This window comes from Canis lupus, chromosome 9 (genome assembly GCF_048164855.1).
Source record: "Canis lupus baileyi chromosome 9, mCanLup2.hap1, whole genome shotgun sequence".
Taxonomy (NCBI): domain Eukaryota; kingdom Metazoa; phylum Chordata; class Mammalia; order Carnivora; family Canidae; genus Canis; species Canis lupus.
Window position 1 is genome coordinate 31552547 of NC_132846.1, and position 22054 is coordinate 31574600.

Here is a 22054-nt window from a genome sequence, read left to right on the forward strand (position 1 = left end):
TCAAATAAATAAATAAAAATCCCTTTTTTAAAAAAAGAAGGCTGTCTATCGGAGAGATATATTTCAGAATGGAATATGAACTTCAGGTTTTTTCTTTAATCATTTTTTGGAGAGAAGGCCCATCTGGACAGGACTCAGTAACTAGAAAATATGCATCACTTTTAAGGAGACACAAGACACATTTGGCCATTCTTGGTGGTTTCTGACAGTAATGTCATTTAGCACTTGTATCCTTAAATATTTCATTTTTATAGTAACTATTGGTTACAGTAGTGGTGGTGATGGATAATTGTACTTTACTGTACATTTGACTAATATCTTTCATGAACACTCATTACTTGAATTGTCTTGCTTGTCCTACCTCTTTTCTCCTTTGTCCTGATTTCTTTATTATTTTATTTATTTTATAAACCACTATAAAGAACTTGGGGAATAAGACTGACAAATACATGCACAAAGAGTCAAACAAAAGCTATCTCATACCATAAGGCAGCCTGAATTTTTCCCCATAGACAAAGAGGTCCAGATCAAATGGCTTAGCTAATGGCTTATAAGTGGCCTCAGAGTGGGAGTCAGGGATTAAAGTCTCAGGTGCTGACAAGATGACAGTAGGCTATATCTTCATAATCCAGAGAATTGAACCTGATTGTCCCTATGGTCATTACTTCCTATTTCCTTCTCTTCCTACTATTGCTGTAATCATTTCTCTTTTTAAGATTTTATTTACTTGAGAGAGAGAAAGTGAGCACGAACAGGGGAGAGATGCAGAGGGAGAAGCAGATTCCTCACTGTGTGGGCAGCCTGATACAGGGATCAATCCCAGGACCCTGAGATGATGACCTGAGATGAAGTCAGTTGCCCAACTGACTGGGCCACACAGGTGCCCCTTGTTGTAGTCATTTCAACCAAGCTCAATAGAATGTGGTCACTGCATATAAGCTGGGGGAGTGGGAAGAACAGAGCAGAGGATGAATTTAGTCTGCTCTGCACAGATAACTGTTTTGGGGTTTTTTTTTTTTTAGAGATTTTATGTATTTATTCATGAGAGACACACAGAGAGAGGTTGAGACACAGGCAGAGGGTGAAGCAGGCTCCATGCAGGAAGCCCGATGTGGGACTCGATCCCAGGACCCTGGGATCATGCCCTGAGCCAAAGGCAGATGCTCAATCGCTGAGCCTCCCAGGCGCCCCAGATAACTGTTTTTAACGTAAAATCTCTTTTGTACCATATTTTTTATTTGGACTTCTGAAAGTAATAATAATACTTTAGTTGCCTGTCAAGTTATATAACACAGGATATATTTACTTCTAGATTTTAAGCACACACATGCACAGAAACATAAGGGAATATGCCATCACATCCAGCTGTATTTAAAGATTTTCCCAATAATTAGTTCACAACAGGTGATTAAGCAGTTATTAAACATACTTTAAGTGAATCTTCAAGGGCAAATGAAACATTTTAATAACAATAACATCACAGCAGCTAAGTACATAAAATAAATAAAACAAAGTAAAATGAAATTAGATAATTACTAAGACAGATTTCTTCTCCCAAAGCTTCCTCAAACCCTCACTGGGTACTTCAGGGTTGAGGGAGGACCACAGTTTATGGCAATTGTTGGTGTCCCCAGGGCTGTGGCAGTGGGTGGTAATATGAAATAGAAAGCCAGCTTGCCAGAATGTGGTTCTGATTCACCATCTTCACAACTGAACTGGGACAGAAGTGAACAGTACGAATCACCGTAAGAAAAGGGATGTTTCTATATTCTGGGCTGGTGACTGGCTACACAGTGGGGGGAAAGTGGCTAGAGCCAAGAAGCTCCCTTCAACGTTGCTGCTACTGCAACTCCTTTTTTTATCTTTGTATCCTTCCTTTAGAGTTCTAAGAGCTGGAGCTCAAATTCAGTTTTGAGCTTTGAGCTAATAGAGAGAGGGAAGGCAAGAGGTTAAACCAAACAGTTAACTGTGTCTCTTCAAAACTGACATTTAATACAGGGTGTAAATCACTAGGGGAGCCTGTTATTCCTTCAGGAATGCAATTACATAGGGTCAAATAAAACATGAAAGAAACCAACAAGTTTTAAAATGTAGTATGTTCTCAAAAGTAGGCAAGAAGGAATGTGAAGCAGTTCAAATATGCTAACACTCCCTGCTGTCCTATAGGAGAGGATTACAAGGAGAGGTTTCTGCTCTTTAATGATTATGTGGTTAAGCACGGGTATGGAAGCACATCGCCCAATCTGGCTGCTTCCCACTGGACCCTCAGCTTCCCAGAGCTCCCTGCATTCATTCAAAGCAGGTGTAGGCTTTGCTGTTCAGCCCATTACCATTACAGTCCCATTACCAGCCCTGCCCTCCACTTAACACTTTTCAAAAGTGTTTATATGGCTGTACAGAATACACTGTGGGTATTTTTTTTCTATTTCACTCACTCCTGCACCCCCCCCCAAAAGCAAACCCAAAAACCCACCAGGAGAATCCTTATTCTGTGACTTCAAGCTAGACAAAAATTAATGTTTGACTTCTTCTACAGGCTTTCCAATGTTTATAGCCACTTGTAAATAGTGTAGGCGCTAATTTGCTCCATGGGGCAGTGGAAGGTGCGCTTATGTTTATATTTTGGGAAGTGTCTGTTACAGTTTAGTGCATTTCAAAAATCTGATGTCTTAAAAATATGACTCACCTTCAGTTTAACATCCTCATGAACTAGGGTGACCAACTCGTCTCAGTTTACCCTATGTTCTTTTTGATCTAGCACCGAAAGTCCCACAGCACAGGAAACTTTTCATTCCCAGCAAACCGGGATGACTGGCCATCCTATTTCACACACATAGCACACATTCTCTCTTTATCCCTGTGTTTCTTGCCCTGCAGATATATCCCAGGTGTGTGTACAAACAGGCATACATGTGACAGACCAGCAGATTCTGAATCAAACAATTTGTGATTAGTAATTTCTTTAAAGTTTTGCTTTTAAGCATATGCAACAGCATGGTAGAAACTGGGTCTAAATTGTGTTGAGGAGAGAGGATGGCTGGGAAGGGACACTGAGATCACTACTAAACTAATTATAAAAGAATTCAAACAAAACAGACAGGTCAGCTGGGTTCAGATTCCTGTATAATCACTGACTTTTATAAGCTAGTTCTCACTTCTCCAAGAAAAATACAGTTTCAAATGAGTTGTGACTCAAACTTGACTTTCCTTATCTTGCTTACAAAGTGTATCATACTACAAAGCTGACTTCGCAGAGTCTAATTCCGAAGGGTGCAGATTCTATCTGGTTGGTTGAATCTTGGGAGTTTCCTCTCCCCCAGCTCCCCCCTACCGGCCCCATCCCTCACCCCTAACCAGGCAATGGTGGCCCCAGGCTGGTCCTTTTGAATCCTGCCAAGGGCAAGGAGCTGCCCAGGTCAAGCTCACTGACTAGCAGGCACCTTGGGGTATGTCTCCAAGGTGCACAATTTCCTAAGCTCCTTGCCACCCTGGCAGTTCCATGTGCTCCCAGGCCTTTCCAGCAATCCCTTGGCCACCCCACAGATTGCACGGCTACCCTAGCACCTAAGATATATCATTTTGACTGTAAGCTGAGTTATGAAGGTCTGGGAGTCAGCTGAACTCCTGAGAGCAGTCTAACTGAGCAGACCCAAGACCAGAATAAAACTTGGTTTATCTTAAATATCTAAGTCCTTTGGCTCTTTGATTCATTCATTGACTCTTTTTCTGACAGTGCAATTGGAAATCTATCTGTCCCAAGAGAATCCACATTCTCTCTCTCTATCTCTCTCTTGCTCTTTCTCTCTCCCCACCTCTCTCGTTGTGGCCATTTTCTTGTTCTGTCAAGAGATGCCAAACTGATACATTCACCAGAAATAACACAAAATAAAGCAAAAAGTAATTATAATTAAATTTTTTTTCCGGCTTATGTGAAACTCTTACCTCAGAGGATCTCCTTTCCTATGCTTAGAACTTGTATGTCCAGATCAGACACGCTATAAGCATCAGTCTCAAAATTTAGTCAAATGCAAAGAAACTGGTAGTAGACAGGGCAAATAAAAGCCTGAAGACTAAGGCTTGAAAGGGTAGAAAGGTGTAGAAAGGTGCTTCCCTGCAATTTTCAAAGGAGCATCAGGTATGCGCTGGGGGACAGAACCTGGGCTTGGGAGGCCAACAGATCTAGGTCTGAATTCCAGCCCAGGCACTTATTAGTCATGTGATCTTGGACAAGATACTTCACCACTATAAATCTCAGTTCCTCATCTGTGCCATGGGGATAATACTAGTTCTAATATGAGGACAGGAAATAGCATATGTAAAGCACTCAATGCATAGTCCATGTTTAATAAGCAGCTTTCACTACCATGGCGATGGATTTCACAGGATAAAGTGAACTCCTCCAAAAGCTCACAGTGCCCTGTGTGTTTTGACCACTGGGCTTCTTCCCTAATGGACATCTCTAGGAACTCCGAGCTCTTAATCTCAGTCCTCCACCCACGCTCCCTAACTGGCCTGAGGCAAATCACTTATCTGTCTCAATTACTTCATCTGCACAGAGGAGGATAATAATATTTACCTCCCTCAGAGGAGTGTTGGGAGAATTAATGAATGCTTGTACCCTGAGATCTACAGATGAAAGGCAGTGTAGAATTGCAAAGTATTATTATAAATATTAGTGTTATTTTGACACATTTGCATGCATGCATATGTGAGCAAATTTGCACCTAGAGCACTGGATGGGAGTATGTGATTTTCAAGTATTATCCTGTGAGTACCCCTGGCAGCCCACGGATGTTTGTCTGTGTAATTCATACACAATAAAACAACTGGTCCCAGAAATAAAAATTTGGGTAGCTGGTATAAAATCAACCTCAACCATAGCGTATGGTTAAGTGCTTTCTAGAAGTCTCTTGGCCAGTGCCACAGTCCTTCTAGCTTCCTTTAGGCGTAAAACCTGACTATGTGATCAGCTCCGTAAAAAGCAGTGAAGTGTAACTCTCAGACTTCTCTATCCGCCAATTCAGAGAAACATCCTTGAGCCTAGAAGTGTTTGCTCCTGAGCTAACTGCATCCACTTGCAAAACACACACTCATAAAATCCGATTGCGATTGCGAAGAAACACCTCTTTCAACCCACCTCACAGCCCTGTTCTGCCCCTTCCACGTCAAGTGCCAAGTTCCAGCTCTTGAGGCTCCTCTCCTCTTTCCATTAAGGCCTCTGCTTCCTCCCACTTGTCCCCATTCCATACTGACTGAATTCCCTCCTCTTGAGGGGTGAGAAGTAACACTACAACACTATCCACCATACCATCACATAACTCCCCAGAGATCACTTCTGTGACCTGTGCTTTTAAGAATAAAAGAGTAAGAAGCAAATGGAAGTTACATGAGGAAGTTAAAATTCCCTCGTGCCTTGGGACTGAGCCCTCGGCTGCCATTCCTGCGTGGATGAGGATGCGGTCCCCTCCTCTAAATCCAGATACAGAGCAGCATATGGACATGAGCAAGACGCATGTCTGGTCTCCACCATAAACCTTTGCAGCCTGGCAAGAAACAGCAAGGCTTATTCCAGACCCCAATTCTCATTCCTGCTACAGCCATCATAAACGCCTGCTGACACCAAAGAACAAGCCTGTAATCCTCATAAAAGAACATTTTTGAACCCTGGAAACCAAAGAGGGATACCAACGCCAGTTTTTAAACTGACATTCCCTCTGCTCCTGGGCTAGGTCGGACACTGACGAAGCAGGTGACCGCCTTCGAGTTATGGGTTAGAGGCTGTGCACTGGCCTCCCTATTCCTAACATCTCCCCTCGTGGCTGGGCAGATGGCCTGGAGTTCCCATAACTTGTGGTTAAGACATTGTCTCCAGAAGGCTGTGTGTAGAATGGAAATATGTGACATGAAAATCAACATGTTAAATCATTCCAGCAGTGTGCTGGATCCAGCTCTCAATAGCTTGAAAGAGCCAACTATGTGCATCTCTTCCCAACTCTACGTTCTCCTAACATTGATGGCCCAAAATCAGCCAGTGGTGCCTTGAAATCACCAAATGCCGCAAATCAGGGCTTTTTCCCCGAGAAAGGTGACTGTGAAACCTTTACTGCACACCACCAATTAGCACCCACTTTTACCCATTATCATTTGGTAATAAGACAGGTTGATGCTGTTGCCAGGGAAAGAAGTCCAGGTTGGACGTGAGTGTGGAAAGCAGGGGGAGTCAACCAGGACAGCAGGTGAGCATGCGTTGCCATTGTCCGGGAGCAGCCAGAGGGTAGTGAATGCCTTGGGGAGGAGTGAGCAGAATGTATCCTTCTAGGTTTTGCCAAAGGTTGGCCTGCCTTGTAGATTTTAGCTGCAAGTAGAGGATGCAGCAAGCACTGCATTCCCTAAGATGCTAGCAGAAGAAATGTGGGGTTTAGACTCTTTGTTGCCCTAACAAACTGTATAGTCTCTGAGCCTCACTTCCCTTAACTATAAAATTCAGTTAACTGTACTCCTTTGATGGGATTTGTGAAGGATTCAGAGAGATAATGTTAATAAAGTACTTGCCCTTGACAGAAATTCTAATATTGATAAGTTTATGGACACTTCACTGCCCTCTTATTTACTGTTTCTCAACAGTATTTGTCATGTTCGGTCAATCTGGACCTGAAACCTTCAACCCTTCTAGCTTCTGAAACCCAATGCTCTCTTTGTTTTCCTCCTTCTTCTCTATTCCTGCCTTTATTGGGTCTTTCTTCTCTAATCCCTCTCAAAACTTAATCCAGGGCCTCCTTCTCTTGTTTCTCTGCATAGCCTCATTAGGCAATCTCATCTAGTCCCATGGATTTAAATGTTATCTTCATGCTGATGACTTCCAGACTCCTAGAATTATCCTCTGTCTAGACCAGTGATTCTTCAAGTAGGAACCCTGGACCAGCAGCATCAGCATCACCTGGGAACTTGTTAGAAATGCAAATTCACAGGCCCCACCCAAACCTTCTTAACCAGAAACTCTGGAGGTGGGCCTGACGACAATCTGTTTTATCAAGCCCTGCAGGTGTTTCTGATGCTCCCTGAAGTTTGAGAACTACTGGTTCGGGCTAACATATTTAATAGCCTTATTTACATCTCTACAGAAATATCAGACTTAATACACCTGACACAAAGCTCCTGTTCCCTTCCTAATTCTGCCCACCTACCATGTCTCAGAATTGCTCTCCTGAGACAATGGCATTATCATTCATCCATTTGCTAAACCTAGAAATCAAGATGATCCTTTCTTTCTCCAGCTTCCTCAGTTCACAACTAATCTATTAGCAAATATTATTAATTCTATCTCTGAATTATAACATCAATTTGCTACTTTCTCCACATTTCCCCCACCACCACCATAACTGGGACCACTATCAAACATTGCTTGTTCAAGCAAGACCAATGCAACCTGCTTCCACTCTGGTTCCCCTCTAACCCATGCTCATCTGTTGCAGCAAGATAGCTAGATCTTCTTAAAATGGAACTTGGCTTATGTCACTCTCCAACCTAAGATACATTTAATGGTTTCCCTTTACACCTAGAATAAAATCCAAACCTGGTATTATGGTTTCCACGGCCCTGCATGGCTTCACACCTCCCCATCTCTCTATTACCTCACCTAGTGGCACTCTCTCCTTCTCCCCTCCTGTGTATAACACACACTGGTTTTCTCTCAGATCCCTGAATGGGCCAACTCCTTTCTGACTCAGGAACTCTGTTCTTCTGTTGTGAATTTTCTTCCTCACCCTGTGAGTGGATGGCCACTTTCCATCCTCACAGTTTCTGGTTAAATGTCACCTCTCTTTGTGTCCTTCCTTACCACCTATTAAAGTCCCCTCCATACCCATTATTCTCATCACCTTTTTATTTCCTTCCTGGCATGTCTGCAGCTTGTTAGTTTTCTAGTCAGTTATTAATCTCTTGATGTTGGTTGTGTTTTGTTTCCCTCTGTCCCTCTCACCCTACCACCCTGAGCATAAACTCACAAGGGAAGGGGGCTTAGCAACTTCATCACTATCAGTGTCTGGCAAGGTAACTGAGGCAGAGTGGGTAGTGGTTGATGTTGCCATTATTATTATAACATGGAAAGGAGGGCAATCTGCTTCACTCAGTCTATCAATTCAGATGTTCATCTCATGCAGAAACACCTTCACAGACACACTCCGAGTACAGTTGGACCAAATGTCTGGGCACACTGCAGCCTAGTCAACCTGATACATAAAATTAACCATCACACCACACTACTGATAAAACTCAGAAAGATGAAGACGCTCACACTGTAGTGAAACCAGGATTCCAATCCATGTATATCTCTCCAAAACCCCATACTATAGGTGTTGCTGCTCAGTTACTATCATTTTTATTTATAATTCCCAAGCCCAATGTGTGTTACAAAGAAGATGCTGGTTATTCATTTCTTTCTTTACCCAGGAGTAAATACTTTATTCTAGGCTAACCCAAACACATTTTATGATATAGGGGCTTCTGCTCCAAGAAAATAACACAAAGCAAGAGTTGGTGTGTAAACAACCAACTGTGGGGGGAAGGAGAATCATTTCTGAACTTGGGCCCCTAACCACAGACTGAAGATAAACTATTCTTTTAATTTTTTGCTCCCTCATTCATAGGAATTAAAAGCTTTCAAATGATTCATCACTGTAGTTATAGCTGGCATATCAAAGGCACTCCATAACTGTCTGCTACAACAGACAAGCAAATAAGTGGAAACAGGATGTTAATTTGAAATTTTCTACTGGGGCACCAACAGGAAACAGAAAGGAAATCCTAGCAGAATATGCAGACCAAGATTGTAAACACTTAAAGAAAACATTAAGAAATAATCTCTCAACTCTAGATATGTTCACCCATAATGCAGACTTAAAAGAGCAGAGACAAGGCCTCCATGAGGGTCTGACTCACTGGGATTCGAGATCTCTCACTTGAAAGCCTCTAAAGTGGGGCTTTGGAGAAGAGGATTTCCTGGGGTCCACTTCTGCCTGTGGCTCCACTACTTAGCTCTCCTGCCACCAGGGGAGAGAGAGAGAGAGGAGTACCCACCCCTTATCCTAGTTCTAAGGAGAGAGGCTCCAAAGGGAGCATCTGGAAAGCCTGCCGTGTGTTTTTCCAAGTCCTGGGGGAGAGAATGCAAGAGGCCGGCTAACAGCAAGTATAGCACAGTAATAACTGCAAGCCAGTGCTTTGAGAGCCCCCCAAATGTGTGAAATCCACAGAAGAATGTTATCCTGCTGTCATTAAAAATGGGGCCCTGCCCTGTCTAAATAAGCTTCTGCCGGAGGTCAGAATAAAGTGTAAGAATGCAGAAGCCGAGTGATCAGTGAGGCTGCAGAATGACCAGCCAGAGAAGGGATACCACCCACATCAAACGAGTTGAACTTGAAGAGGCCCCTGCAGGGGAGCCTCTGAGGAACCCACAGAAGAACTTACAAGGTCCAGAGATGGCAAAGTCAGCTGATGACAGCAACAGTCAAGTAAGGACCTGCCAAGTCTTTTGTCATCCCCACCACTTGGGTCCCCTGCATAGTCAGTGGAGAGAGGAGGAGAAAAGCAAGGCAGGTAAGAAGAAATGGACAGTGACCCCTTCTCTACTTTGAAGGGTCGACCAGAAGTACGACTCAAGCTGGGGAAGAAAGGTGATTTAACACTACACAAATTCAGAGTTTGGTTATTACATAGGACTGGACAATTAATTAGTGAACTGGGGCCATGATTATGACACAAGTCATAATTGCAGGGTATTTTTTTCCCTAGATGATCAGTGAAGCAGCCCAGCCCAGAATTTAATCCGGAGCTTGAAAGTGGGACTAGCTCTGCTAAATAGATGTTAACTCTCCATGAGTCTAGTTTGATCAATATACTATTTACAGAATGAAAGAATGGTGAATATATGAATAAATAAACCAAATCCTAACAATTCCCAAAGCTAAACTGTCCATGATGGGGAGACAATTCCAAATGCTGCATGTCCTTTCAGATCCCACTTGTCTGTAGCATCTGCTAATGGAGCTTCGAGATAAATCCAGGATAAAATCCTAGAGAAATAAGGAGGTTATTTTATTGATTAGTTAGCCAAAAGCTATGATAGCTGAAAAGCTTTTGAATTAAAGGAGTCAGATAACTATAAAAACAACCCTCTTTCCCAATATTCCAACTCCACTCCCTAAAGATGACCCAAAGTCAGCAATTTGGTCTATAAATTTCTAGTCCTTCCTCTATACATTGGCATAAATATAGGGACATGTAACTGATATATTTTGATGTTTGCTTTTTTAATGGATTCACCATATTTGTGTTATTCAATAATATTTGTTTTGACTGAACATGTTTTGCTTTCTAATAGGTGCACATAATACTGATATCTCATAATTTATCCAGTCACATTACTATTGATGGGTCTTTAAACTGTTTTTAATTTTTTATCAGAGTGATACAGAAGAATTTTTTCTAACATCTCTGCAGGCACAAATAATGCTTCAACACAGAATTCTAAAAATGAAGTTGTTAGGGTCAAAGATCCATTTCAAATGTAGACAGATACTGCCCAAAAGATATTAATTTATATTTCTACCAGGACTGTCTAATGGCATTTACATCCCCCACACACTTGCTGATGCTGAATATTATCAAGGTATAGTCTTTTTTCCAATTCACTCAGTAGAAATGACACCACAATGTTGTTTTTATTTGCATTTCCTTCATAAGGAGTCTCACCATATTTTTTTTGTTTGTAGACCATTTGTACTTTTCTGAGGTCAATGATCTATTCATGTACTTTCCCCATTTTTCAATTGGGTTGTTCATCTTTTTTTATTTGTGAGGTATGTTTTTATTTTGTGGATACTAATTGTTAATTACATGTTTGACAGATATTTTTATCTCAGTCTATTATTTGTGTTTTAACTTTTTAAGTGCTTCTTTGAGGAAAATTTTATATTTTTATGGGAGAAAAAGTAGCATTTTTTCCTTTGTGGATTCTAGGTTTTGTGTGTTGCTTAGGAAGACCTTACCCCAATGAAATATTTCTCCATTTTTCCTTCTAATACTCTTGCAATTTCGTTTTTTCAAGTTGAAGATTTTTAATTCATTTGGAATTATCATAGTGTGAAGTAGATATCTGTATTTATTTTTCCAAATTGTCCCAACACCATTTATTCATTCTTTCTTCTTTGGTTAAAAATATCATTTTTATTATAAACTGAATTCTAATTCATTTCTTCACCTGTTTGGAAATTTTCTATTCTGTTCAATTGTTCTTTATTTAGGAGTAATAGTATTTTACTTTAATTACTATAGCTTTATTTATTTATTTTTTTTTTTTATTTATGATAGTCACAGAGAGAGAGAGAGAGGCAGAGACATAGGCAGAAGGAGAAGCAGGCTCCATGCACCGAGAGCCCGACGTGGGATTTGATCCAGGGTCTCCAGGATTGCGCCCTGGGCCAAAGGCAGGCGCTAAACCGCTGCGCCACCCAGGGATCCCTACTATAGCTTTATAGAATAATTTGATATTGGACAAGTCAGGGTCCAGCTCATGTTTCCTCATTTATTTTTAAAAATCTGGTATATTTGAGAATCATTTTTCAAATTTAATAACAATTTGAATTTATTAATTTGCAACTGATGTGACAGCTTTACAGTGTTAAACCCCTCATTCAGAAATATAATTTCTGGGATCCCTGGGTGGCGCAGCGGTTTGGCGCCTGCCTTTGGCCCAGGGTGCGATCCTGGAGACCCGGGATCGAATCCCACGTCGGGCTCCCGGTGCATGGAGCCTGCTTCTCCCTCTGCCTGTGTCTCTGCCCGCCACCCCCCCATGTGACTATCATAAATAAATACAAATTTAAAAATATATATATAATTTCCATCTTCATTTATTGAGGTTTTCTTTTACATCCTTGAATAAGGTTTTAAAGTATTATTTACATAGGTTTACACATTTGATAGATTTATTCCTGAAGTTTTATAGTTTTTGTTGCTTTTGCTATTACACTTCCTAAATTGCTGGTGTAGAGATACTACAAATATCTTATATCCAGCCATTTTATTAAAAATTCCTTAGTTAATACTCTTTGCTCCTCTCTGGAAACTCTTATTAGTAAGACTAATATTTTGACCTCAGAACCAAAGGTGTGAAACATATTCATGTATCCTTTAAATATCTATAAGATTTTATGTCCAACCAGAGAGAAAGAACATGTAAATACAGAATTCAATCAGACAGTACATGTTAAGGTGAAGAGAGTTATTAGTAACCTCAGTAGGAGGTTGTGGACTTAAATCTGATGGAAGAATTAGGTATTTTGTAACTTGAACCCAAGAGAAATGAATCCCATTTGAAGGGTTTATAATTGGGAGTCTCTGCTGTCTTAGCAACAAAGAAAGGAGGTCAAGATGTCTATTGGTGATGACGGGAGAATCACTCTGGATATACAGATCCCAGGTTCCTTTCTCTTAACCTATGCTTTCTAGAGATGATAAAAGCCAGTTTTCTAGCAGTGGTGAAACTGACCACTTCATGTAGTGTTTCCAATCTCATGGAAGTTTAGAATTTAATATATTCTAAAGAAAATCAAACTGAAATTGTTGATACTTTTGTGTTATATTTAAGATAATTTGGGTAAATTTGGTAAATTTGATATTGAACAGGCATTAGGTTTCTGAGAGATTAGCCTTGTGACTTCAATTTGAAATGTGTAGCTGAATAATTGACTTTAGAATTAGGGATTTATTTGGGGGCACCCAGGTAGCTAAGACAGTTTAGTGTCTGACTCTTGATTTTGGCTCAGGTCATGATATCAAGCCCCAGGTGTGCAGCCTGCTTAAGATTCTCCCTCTCCCATTGCCCTCCCCCACCTACAAAAACATAGTAATAATAAAAAGAATTAGGGACTTACTTTGAAATATGAAAGAGAATTTGACCAAATTTATAAACAGTATCAGAATGTTAAATAATATGAGCTATGCCACACTTACAGGTTTAATTTATTAGATTTATAAAAGTTGTATACATATTGGAAAGTTTTGGTTATTACATTAGGCATATTTAAGGCTTTGAAGAAAATTAAATGTATCAAAGTTATAAGTGCATTTTATTTCCTTGAAGAGAGTGTAATTTTGGGGATGCCTTAGGGGCATCTGGGGAGCACAGTCAGTTAAGCAACTGAGTCTTGGTTTTCAGCTCAGGTTGTGATCTCATGATTCTGAGACTGAGCCCCACCTCAGGCTTCACACTCAGCACAGAGTCTGCTTCAGATTGTCTCTCCCTCCACCCCTCCTGCTTGTGCTTTCTCTCTCTAAAATAAATAAATAAATCTTTAAAAAAGAACTAATTTTTAAAGAATTGTCTACAAAACTTAAGTGACTCAAATATTTTTTAAAAAAAAGTAAAGGTGATTGTTCTTATTTAACAACACTTACAAAAAGACAAGATTTGTAAGTTGAACTTAAAGGCTTAGAGAAAACTAAACTTTTAAAGTTTCTTACCCTAATACATTGAATATTCATTTTTAAATATACTAATTGGTTTCTTTTGCACATAAGTTAGAAATGCATAGCCATCACAAAATTCATGCTGATTATTTTCTTAAATTTTTGAGTTAGATGATCATTTCACTGGAAATAATGTCAGTTTTATTGCTTTTCTCCCCTGTACTTAGACCTTTTAGTCCTTTCTCTTGTTTGTATCTTGGCAAACATTAGTGCAGATGGTGACCATGTTTTTTTTTTTAAGATGTATTTAATGGGGATCCCTGGGTGGCTCAGCAGTTTAGCAGTTTAGCGCCCGCCTTCAGCCCAGGGCGTGATCCTGGAGTCTGGGGATCAAGTCCTGGGACTGAGTCCTGCATCGGGCTCCCTGCATGGGACTGGCTTCTCCCTCTGCTATGTCTCTGCCTCTCTCTTTCTGTGTCTCTCATGAATAAATAAATAAAATCTTTTAAAACTCATGAGAGACAGACAGACAGACAGAGAGAAGCAGAAGGAGAAGCAGGTTCTCTGCAGAGAACCCGATGCAGGACTCTATCCCAGATCCCAGGATCATGCCCTGAGCCGAAGGTAGATGCTCAACTGCTGAGCCACCCAGGTGTCCCAACTATCTATGTTTTATTCCTGATTGTCATGATAGTACTTCACCATTAAGTATGAAGTTTGCTGTCAGTTCTTAAATATAACTTATACTTTATCAAAGATATTTCTTCCTATCCTTAGCTTAAAAGATTTTTATTATAAATGATAATGATCAAAAATTATAATTATGATTTTTTATCATAATATCTAACACTTTTTTAGCTTCTATTGAAAGATCATGAGCTTTTTTTTACTTTAATCTGATAACAGGGAATTACATTAGTATATTTCCTAATATCAAAATTTTCTTGCTTTACTATGGTAAATCCCAATTGGTCATGACACACCACTAGATTTTACTTGGTAAAATTTTTAGAAAGATTTTTATATTTGTATTCACAAACGAAATTGGTCTATAATTTTATCATCTATTATTTTGTCCCTTTTTCCACTTCTAAAAAACTTTATTTTTTAGAGTTTTATGTTCACAGAAAAACTGAGTGCAAAGTACAGAGATTTCCCATATACCTCCTATCCTAAAACATGAACAATCTCCCCTAATATCAATATCCCATACCACATTGGCAGATTTGTTGTAATCCATGAACCTACATTAATACATTAGTATCACTCAAAATCTATAGTTCACATTAGGGTTCACTCTTGATGTTGTACACAATATGGGTTTGAACAAATGTATAAAGACATGTATCCAGCATTATGGTATTATACAGAATATGTTCACTGCCCTAAAAATCCTCCGTGCTTCATCTAGTCATCCCTTCCACTTTCCCCAAAGCTCCTGGCAACCATTGATCTTTTTATTGTCTCTTTAATTTTGCCTTTTCAAGAATATCATATAGTACATAAACTTTTCAGATTGGCTTCTTTCTTTTTTAGCACTGAATAATATTCTAGTGTCTGGATGTACCAGTTTGTCCATTCACTTACTGAAGGACAACCTGATTGCTTCCACATTTTGGCAATTATGAAAAAAAATGCTATAAACACATGTGCAGGTTTTTGTGTGGACAGAAGTTTTCAGTTCATTTAGGTAAATAACAAGGAGCACAATTGCTGGATCATATGGTAAGAGTATGTTTAGTTTTGTAAGAAAATGACAAGCTGTCTTCCAAAGTAGCTACACCATTTTGCATTCCCAGCAGCAATAAATGAGAGTTCCTAGTGCTCCATATTCTCATCAGCATTTGGTATTGTCAGTGTTGTGGATTTTGGACATTCTGATAGGTATGCAGTGGTATCTTGTTATTATTTTAATATGCAATTCCCTAATGATGTATGATGTGGAACATCTCTTCATATGCTTATTTGCCATCTGTATATCTTCTTTGATAAGGTCTGTTCAGTTCTTTGGCTAATTTTTTAATAGAGTTGTTCATTTTCTCATTGCTGAGTTTTAAGAGTTCTTTATATATTTTGTATAACAATCCTATAGCAAATGTGTCTTTTGCAAATATTTTCTTGTAGACTGGCATGTCTCATCTTTATGTTGACGTCTTTCTCAGGGCATAAGTTTTTAATTTCAATGAAGTCTAGCTTTTTAATTATTTCTTCACAGATCATTCCCTTGGTCTTTTATCTAAAAGTTCAATTTCTTTAATAGATACAGAATTATCCAGATTATCTATTTCTTCTTGAGTGAGTTTAGCAGATTGTGTCTTTCAAGGAATGGGTACATTTCATCTAGGTTATTAAGTTTATGGGCATAGAAGTGTTCATAATACTCCTTTATTATCCTTTTAACATCCATGATATAATGATGTTCCCTCTTTTATTTCTGATATTAGCAATTTGTGTTTCCTTTTTTTTTTCCTAGTTAGCTGATTGGAGGCTTATTGATTTTATTGGTCTTTTCAAAGAACCAGCTTTAGATTTTGTCAATTTTCTCTACTGACTTCTTGTTTTTAATTTATTTTATTTCTGCTCTAATTTTTATGATTTTTTTCTTCTGCTTATTTTATATTTAATTTGCTCTTGTTTTCCTAGTTGTCTAAGGTGGAAACTTAGACTACTAATTTTAGATGTTTCTTGTTTCCAATATATGCATTTAATGCTATAAATTTACTTGCAAGCACTGTTTTCGCTATATTCCACAAATTTTGATAAGTTGCACTGTCATTTTAATTTAGTTAAGAATATTTTTATATTTCTCTTGAGATTTCCTCTTTGACTCGTGTTACTTAGAGTTGTCCTGTTTAATCTCCACATATTCTAAAATTTTTCAGCTACATTTCTATTATTGACTTTTAGTTCAATTTCATAAAGTCTGAAGGCAGAGATTGTATGATTTCTATTCTTTATACTTGTTTAGTTGTACTTTTGACCCAAAATGTGGTCTCTCTTGGTGAATGTTCCATATGACCTTGAAAAGAATGTTTAATCTGCTGCTGTTGGATGAAGTAGTCTATAGATGTCAGTTATATTCAGCTGAATGAGGTGCTGTTGAATTCAACTATGTACTTACTGATTTTCTGCTTGCTGGATCTGTTCATTTCTGATAGAGAAGTGTTAATGTCTCCAACTATAATAGTAGATTCATCTATTTCTCCTTGCATTTCTATCAATTTTTGACTCATGTTTTGATGCTGTGCTATTAGGCATATATACATTAAGGATTGTTATGTCTTATTGAAGTATTGACCTCTTTATCATTATATAATGCTCATTATCCCTGATAATTTTCCTTGCTCTTAAGTCTGCTCTGTCTAAAATTAATATAGTTACTCCAATCTTATTTTTAGGTAATAAAAGCATAGTATATCTCCATCATTTCACTTTTATGTATATACATGTCTTTATATTTAAAGTGAGTTTTTTTTTTTTAAGATTTTATTTATTTATTCAGAGAGAGAGAGGCAGAGACACAGGCAGAGAGAGAAGCAGGCTCCATGCAGGGAGCCGGACGCGGGACTCGATCCCGAGTCTCCAGGATCACACCCCGGGCTGCAGGCGGCACTAAACCGCTGTGCCACCGGGGCTGCCCTAAAGTGAGTTTATTATAGACAAAACATCTGTCTTTTTAAGGGTTTCTTTTTTTGCACTGTTTTAAGTAACCTCTACACCCAACATGGGGTTTAAATTCACAAACCTCAGATCAAGAGTCATGGTCCCGACTGAGCCAGCCAGGCACCCCCAATCTCTGTCTTTTAATTTATGTATTTAGACCATTGACATTTATAGTGATTACTGATATAGCTAGGTTAACAGCTACTATATTTGTTACTATTTTCAATGGGTTGCCCTTGTTTTTTATTCTTTGTCTTTCACACTTTTTCTACCTTTTGTGATTTTCATTGAGGACCATTTTATTCTAACCCATTTTGGATATTCCATCTCCTTTGGTCAATCTTATAATTTATAATTACCTAGAAAATTATACATTTCATCAAGATTTTCAAGTTTATTTATATATTTTTGTTTAGATAGAATTCCCAAGTAATTCCTTCCTTCCTGACATTTTGTTGCCTTTCTCACTCCAAATATATTTGATGTTCTCTTTCTATTAAACTATAAATGGAATAGCAATAGGTTTTTTTTAAGATTTATTTATTTATTTATTTATTTATTTATTTATTTATTTATTTATTTATGATAGACAGAGAGAGAGAGAGAGAGAGAGAGGCAGACACACAGGCAGAAGGAGAAGCAGGCTCCATGCAGGGAGCCCAATGTGGGACTCGATCCCGGGACTCCAGGATCGCACCCTGGGCCAAAGGCAGGCGCCAAACCGCTGAACCACCCAGGGATTCCAGAATAGCAATAGTTTTTGTCTATTTCATAAGTCTTTTCATTTTATGTCCTTTTGATTTTATTACTAAAATATTTTTGTGGTTTTTACAGCTTAAAAGTATTTGTACTTTCATCTCTATTATATTGTTCTTCAATTTCATTCATTCATTTATATCTTTCCTACTTTTATAAATTGACTGCTTTAAGCAAGGCTATTTCATTTAAGACTGTCTATTCCAATGATCATACATTCTGGTCCTCACCAATAGGAGTCCAATATCATTATTCTGCCACCAGGTGGCTGGCTAGTGATACTGAGATACGGTGACATAATAGGGCTCAGGGTTGATATCTGCTGTTGACGCACTGGATATCCTACAGAGGTAGGGGCCAGACCCCATTCATAACTTCCATCCCCACTGCCATACTCTCCATGAACTCATTGAGGAATCACTGGAATCACCAAGGAAAGTAGCTGCTGACTGACTTCCTTGGAGTGGGTCATCTGGTTCATCCTTTGGCCATCTGATTATTGAGAAGGTCCTCAGTTGTGAGGATACTTGGTCAGCATTCATAAATAATCGCAAATATTGTCACACTCCAGGTCAAAGACAGGACAATGGGAGTGGCTCACCAGGCGCAAGTGATAAGGGGGTGCACTATTTGCAGAGAATTTAAAAATAATAATAAGGCCAACTATAAATTAGTCTTCTTTTTATTAGCAGCATGTACTGGCAATTCTAAACAATGTCAGTGATACAATATACCTCCCTCAAAAAGTCTTGTTGATTTATGTTTTAAAAACTGCTTGCACCTGGAGCAGACCACTCCTACCACCTGCCCTTGGTATGTCAAAAGTTTCCATCTACTTACTCTGGCCCTAGACCTTCTTATTGCCAATCTTCCAGTATTATTTTTTTCTAGTTTCTGTCCATCCAGACGAACACTAGCCCCTGATTATTGACTTAGACTCTAACACAGGATGTCCCAGTTTCCAAGAAATGTGAACAAAAAGATGTAACACTTACAATTCTGCCCAGAATTTCTCTTCATCATGTTGATTGTCATCATTGTCAATTGTCATCATTGTCAATTTATCATTATCATCACACACAACTGAGGTTAATAAGTACAGCAGTCTGCATATACTGCAGAATCATCATCCATAATCATGTTTAATGTTTTGTTTCCTTATTTAAATGGTCTTAGGGTGCTCTTCCCACCCATGAGGCTATATCAGTGGGTTGAAGGAGATACGGTTATGCATCAAAGGTGGGAATACTTAAAATGGGCACCATCTGTTCACATAGTTTACCAGTACCTTTAGGTCTGTTAGAGCTCAGTCTCATGGGTCCCACATACCTTGTTGAGAAAGTGCTGCTAGGCACACTCAACCTTATGGCTTGTCAGATAAGATAATATGCAATTTATGATATGCAGTTCTGTAGCAAACTAAATAGAGCCCACATCGGGATAGCAGCTAACTGGAGTTCCTACCTAAACAATTTCTCAAGAATCCAATGGAATTCTCCAAAAAGATGGCGCCAGTTTTTTTTTTTTTGGGGGGGGGGTGTACCAAATTACTTTATTTGAAGGAATGATACAAACGAAAGAAGTAGATGTTTTGGTACAACTTATAAAAAAGGTAAAGGTAACCCCAACATGCATGCACTGCCTCGGTGACCAGGGAAGTCACCCTGTGGCTATGGGAAGACAGCCTAAGGCTTAGCTCTATCACTGTTTCCCAGGGTGTGCTTGTCAAAGAGATACTCTGCCATGCCAGATTCGGGAGCCCCCATCTTGCACAGGTTGGTTACATGGTCACCCAATTCTTTGATGGATTTCACCTGCTCATTCAGGTAATTAGTCTCAATGAAGTCACACAAGTGGAGGTCATTTTTATCAGTGGCCAGTTTGTGCAGTTCCAGTAGTGACTGATTCACGCTCTTTTCCAAGTGTAATGCACACTCCATTGTACTCAGCCCATTCTCCCAATCGTCACGGTCTGGTTTCTTAATATCCTGAAGGAAGATTCGACCACCTCATTGGTTCTGCAGCTTCATCAGTTTCTCAGCATGTTCCCTCCCCTCATGAGACTGGTGGAGAAAATATTTGGCAAAGTTCTTCAAAGCCACATCATCACGATCAAAGTAATAAGACATGGACAAGTAGACGTAAGATGCATAGAGCTCCAGGTTGATCTGGCAGTTGATGGCGGCCTCTGAGTCCTGGTGGTAGTTCTGGCGCACCTGCGAGGGGGATGCGGTCGTCATGGTGGCCTTGTCTTCACTGGTCATTTGGGATAGTTGCATAAGGCTAGAAGGAGTCACCATTCTTCTATGTTTCGAGTTTGTGATAGTCAAATATCTTTACAATATCGCTAAAAAATAAAGTATTGCTTTTGATTTCCTGTTCATTTATGTTCTTGAAGTTATTTGAATAAAATTATTCATAACAATCCTTTACTATCCTTTTAATACTTCTAGGATCTGCAAGGATGATCTCTCTCTCTCTTTCTTTCTTTCTTTCTTTCTTTCTTTCTTTCTTTCTTTCTTTCTTTCTTTCTTTTTCTTTCTTCTTTTCTTTTCTTTTCTTTTCTTTTCTTTTATTCATCAGAGATAGAGAGAGAGGCAGAGACGCACCTGCGAGGGGGGGGCAGGCAGAGGGAGAAGCAGGCTTCTTGAGGGGAACTTAACACAGGACTCAATCCCAGGACCCCAGGATCACGACCTGAGCCAAAGGTAGACACTCAACCACTGAGCCACCCAGGTGCCCCAGATAACCTCTCTTTCATTCACACAATAGTGCCTTGTGTTTTCTCATTGTCTTAATCATATGTTATTAATCTTTTCAAAGAACAGAGTTTTTACTTTTGTTACTTTTCTCTATTGTCCATCCATTTCTTATAGCATTGATTTCCATTCCTATCTTTATTAATTTTTCTACTTAATTTTGGTTAAAATTCCTCCTTTTTCTGTTATTTTAATGTGGAAGTGTAGATTACTGATTTTCAAACTTTCTCCTTTTCTAACATAAGCACTTTTAAGTATAAGCACTTTTAAGTATAAATATCTGTCTGTCCTAACTCTGGAAAACGAACAAGGGGTAGTGGTAGGGGAGGTGGGTGGGGGGATGGGGTGACTGGGTGATGGGCACTGAGGGGGGGCACTTGACGGGATGAGCACTGGGTGTTATACTATACGTTGGCAAATTGAACTCCAATAAAAAATACACAAAAAAATAATAAAAAAAAGAAAGAAATTTCTGTCTGTGCACTGCCTTAACTTTCCTTTAAATTTGAAATATCTACTCAGCTATTAGAAATGACAAATACCCACCATTTGCTTCAACGTGGATGGAACTGGAGGGTATTATGCTGAGTGAAGTAAGTCAGTCGGAGAAGGACAAACATTATATGTTCTCATTCATTTGGGGAATATAAATAATAGTGAAAGGGAATATAAGGGAAGGGAGAAGAAATGTGTGGGAAATATCAGAAAGGGAGACAGAACGTAAAGACTGCTAACTCTGGGAAACGAACTAGGGGTGGTAGAAGGGGAGGAGGGCAGGGGGTGGGAATGAATGGGTGACGGGCACTGGGGGTTATTCTGTATGTTAGTAAATTGAACACCAATAAAAAATAAATTTAAAAAAAAATTTGAAATATCTCCATTACCATTCGGTTTAAAATATCTTCTAATTTCCATTGTGATTGACTTGCTTGATCCATAAATTAGTTGGAAATATATTGTCCAACCCAAGCATTTGAGAACTTTTTAGATAGTTTTTTGCTGTTTATTTCTAATTTAATTCTGTTGTTTTTAGAAAATATATTCTGAGTAATTTTCAAGGCTTTGTAACTTATGAAATTTGTTATATGGCCAAAGAGTAAAAAAAACAAATCTTATTATCTGTACAATAGGATGTGGTACAAAGTAGGCATTCCATAAAATATTTGATGAATAAATAAATGAATGAAAAGTTGCCACACACACAGAATAAAGTGATGCACAAATTACAGAAGTCAAAAGGGAGTAGTGAAATCATGATGGGGCAGCAACATATAACTTTTCTATAGTTGAGAGTACAAGGTCCTTGTTCTCTAACAATTGGATCTTGAGTAGGTACAGAATGAATGTGAGAAATCCTGCAACCAAAAGATGAAAACCAAGGACAAAGCCTTAAGAAACAGCAAATGCTGGAG

At 38.9% G+C, this 22054-nt stretch overlaps 1 protein-coding gene and 1 pseudogene across 31 annotated transcripts in view; both read right to left on the reverse strand.

Moving 5' to 3' along the window:
- The window catches only part of BMP4 (bone morphogenetic protein 4), a 348582-nt gene that overhangs the window by 46222 nt on the left and 280306 nt on the right, over nucleotides 1–22054 (reverse strand). The window lies entirely within an intron of this gene.
- Nucleotides 17728–20343, reverse strand: LOC140639979 (ferritin heavy chain pseudogene; annotated as a pseudogene).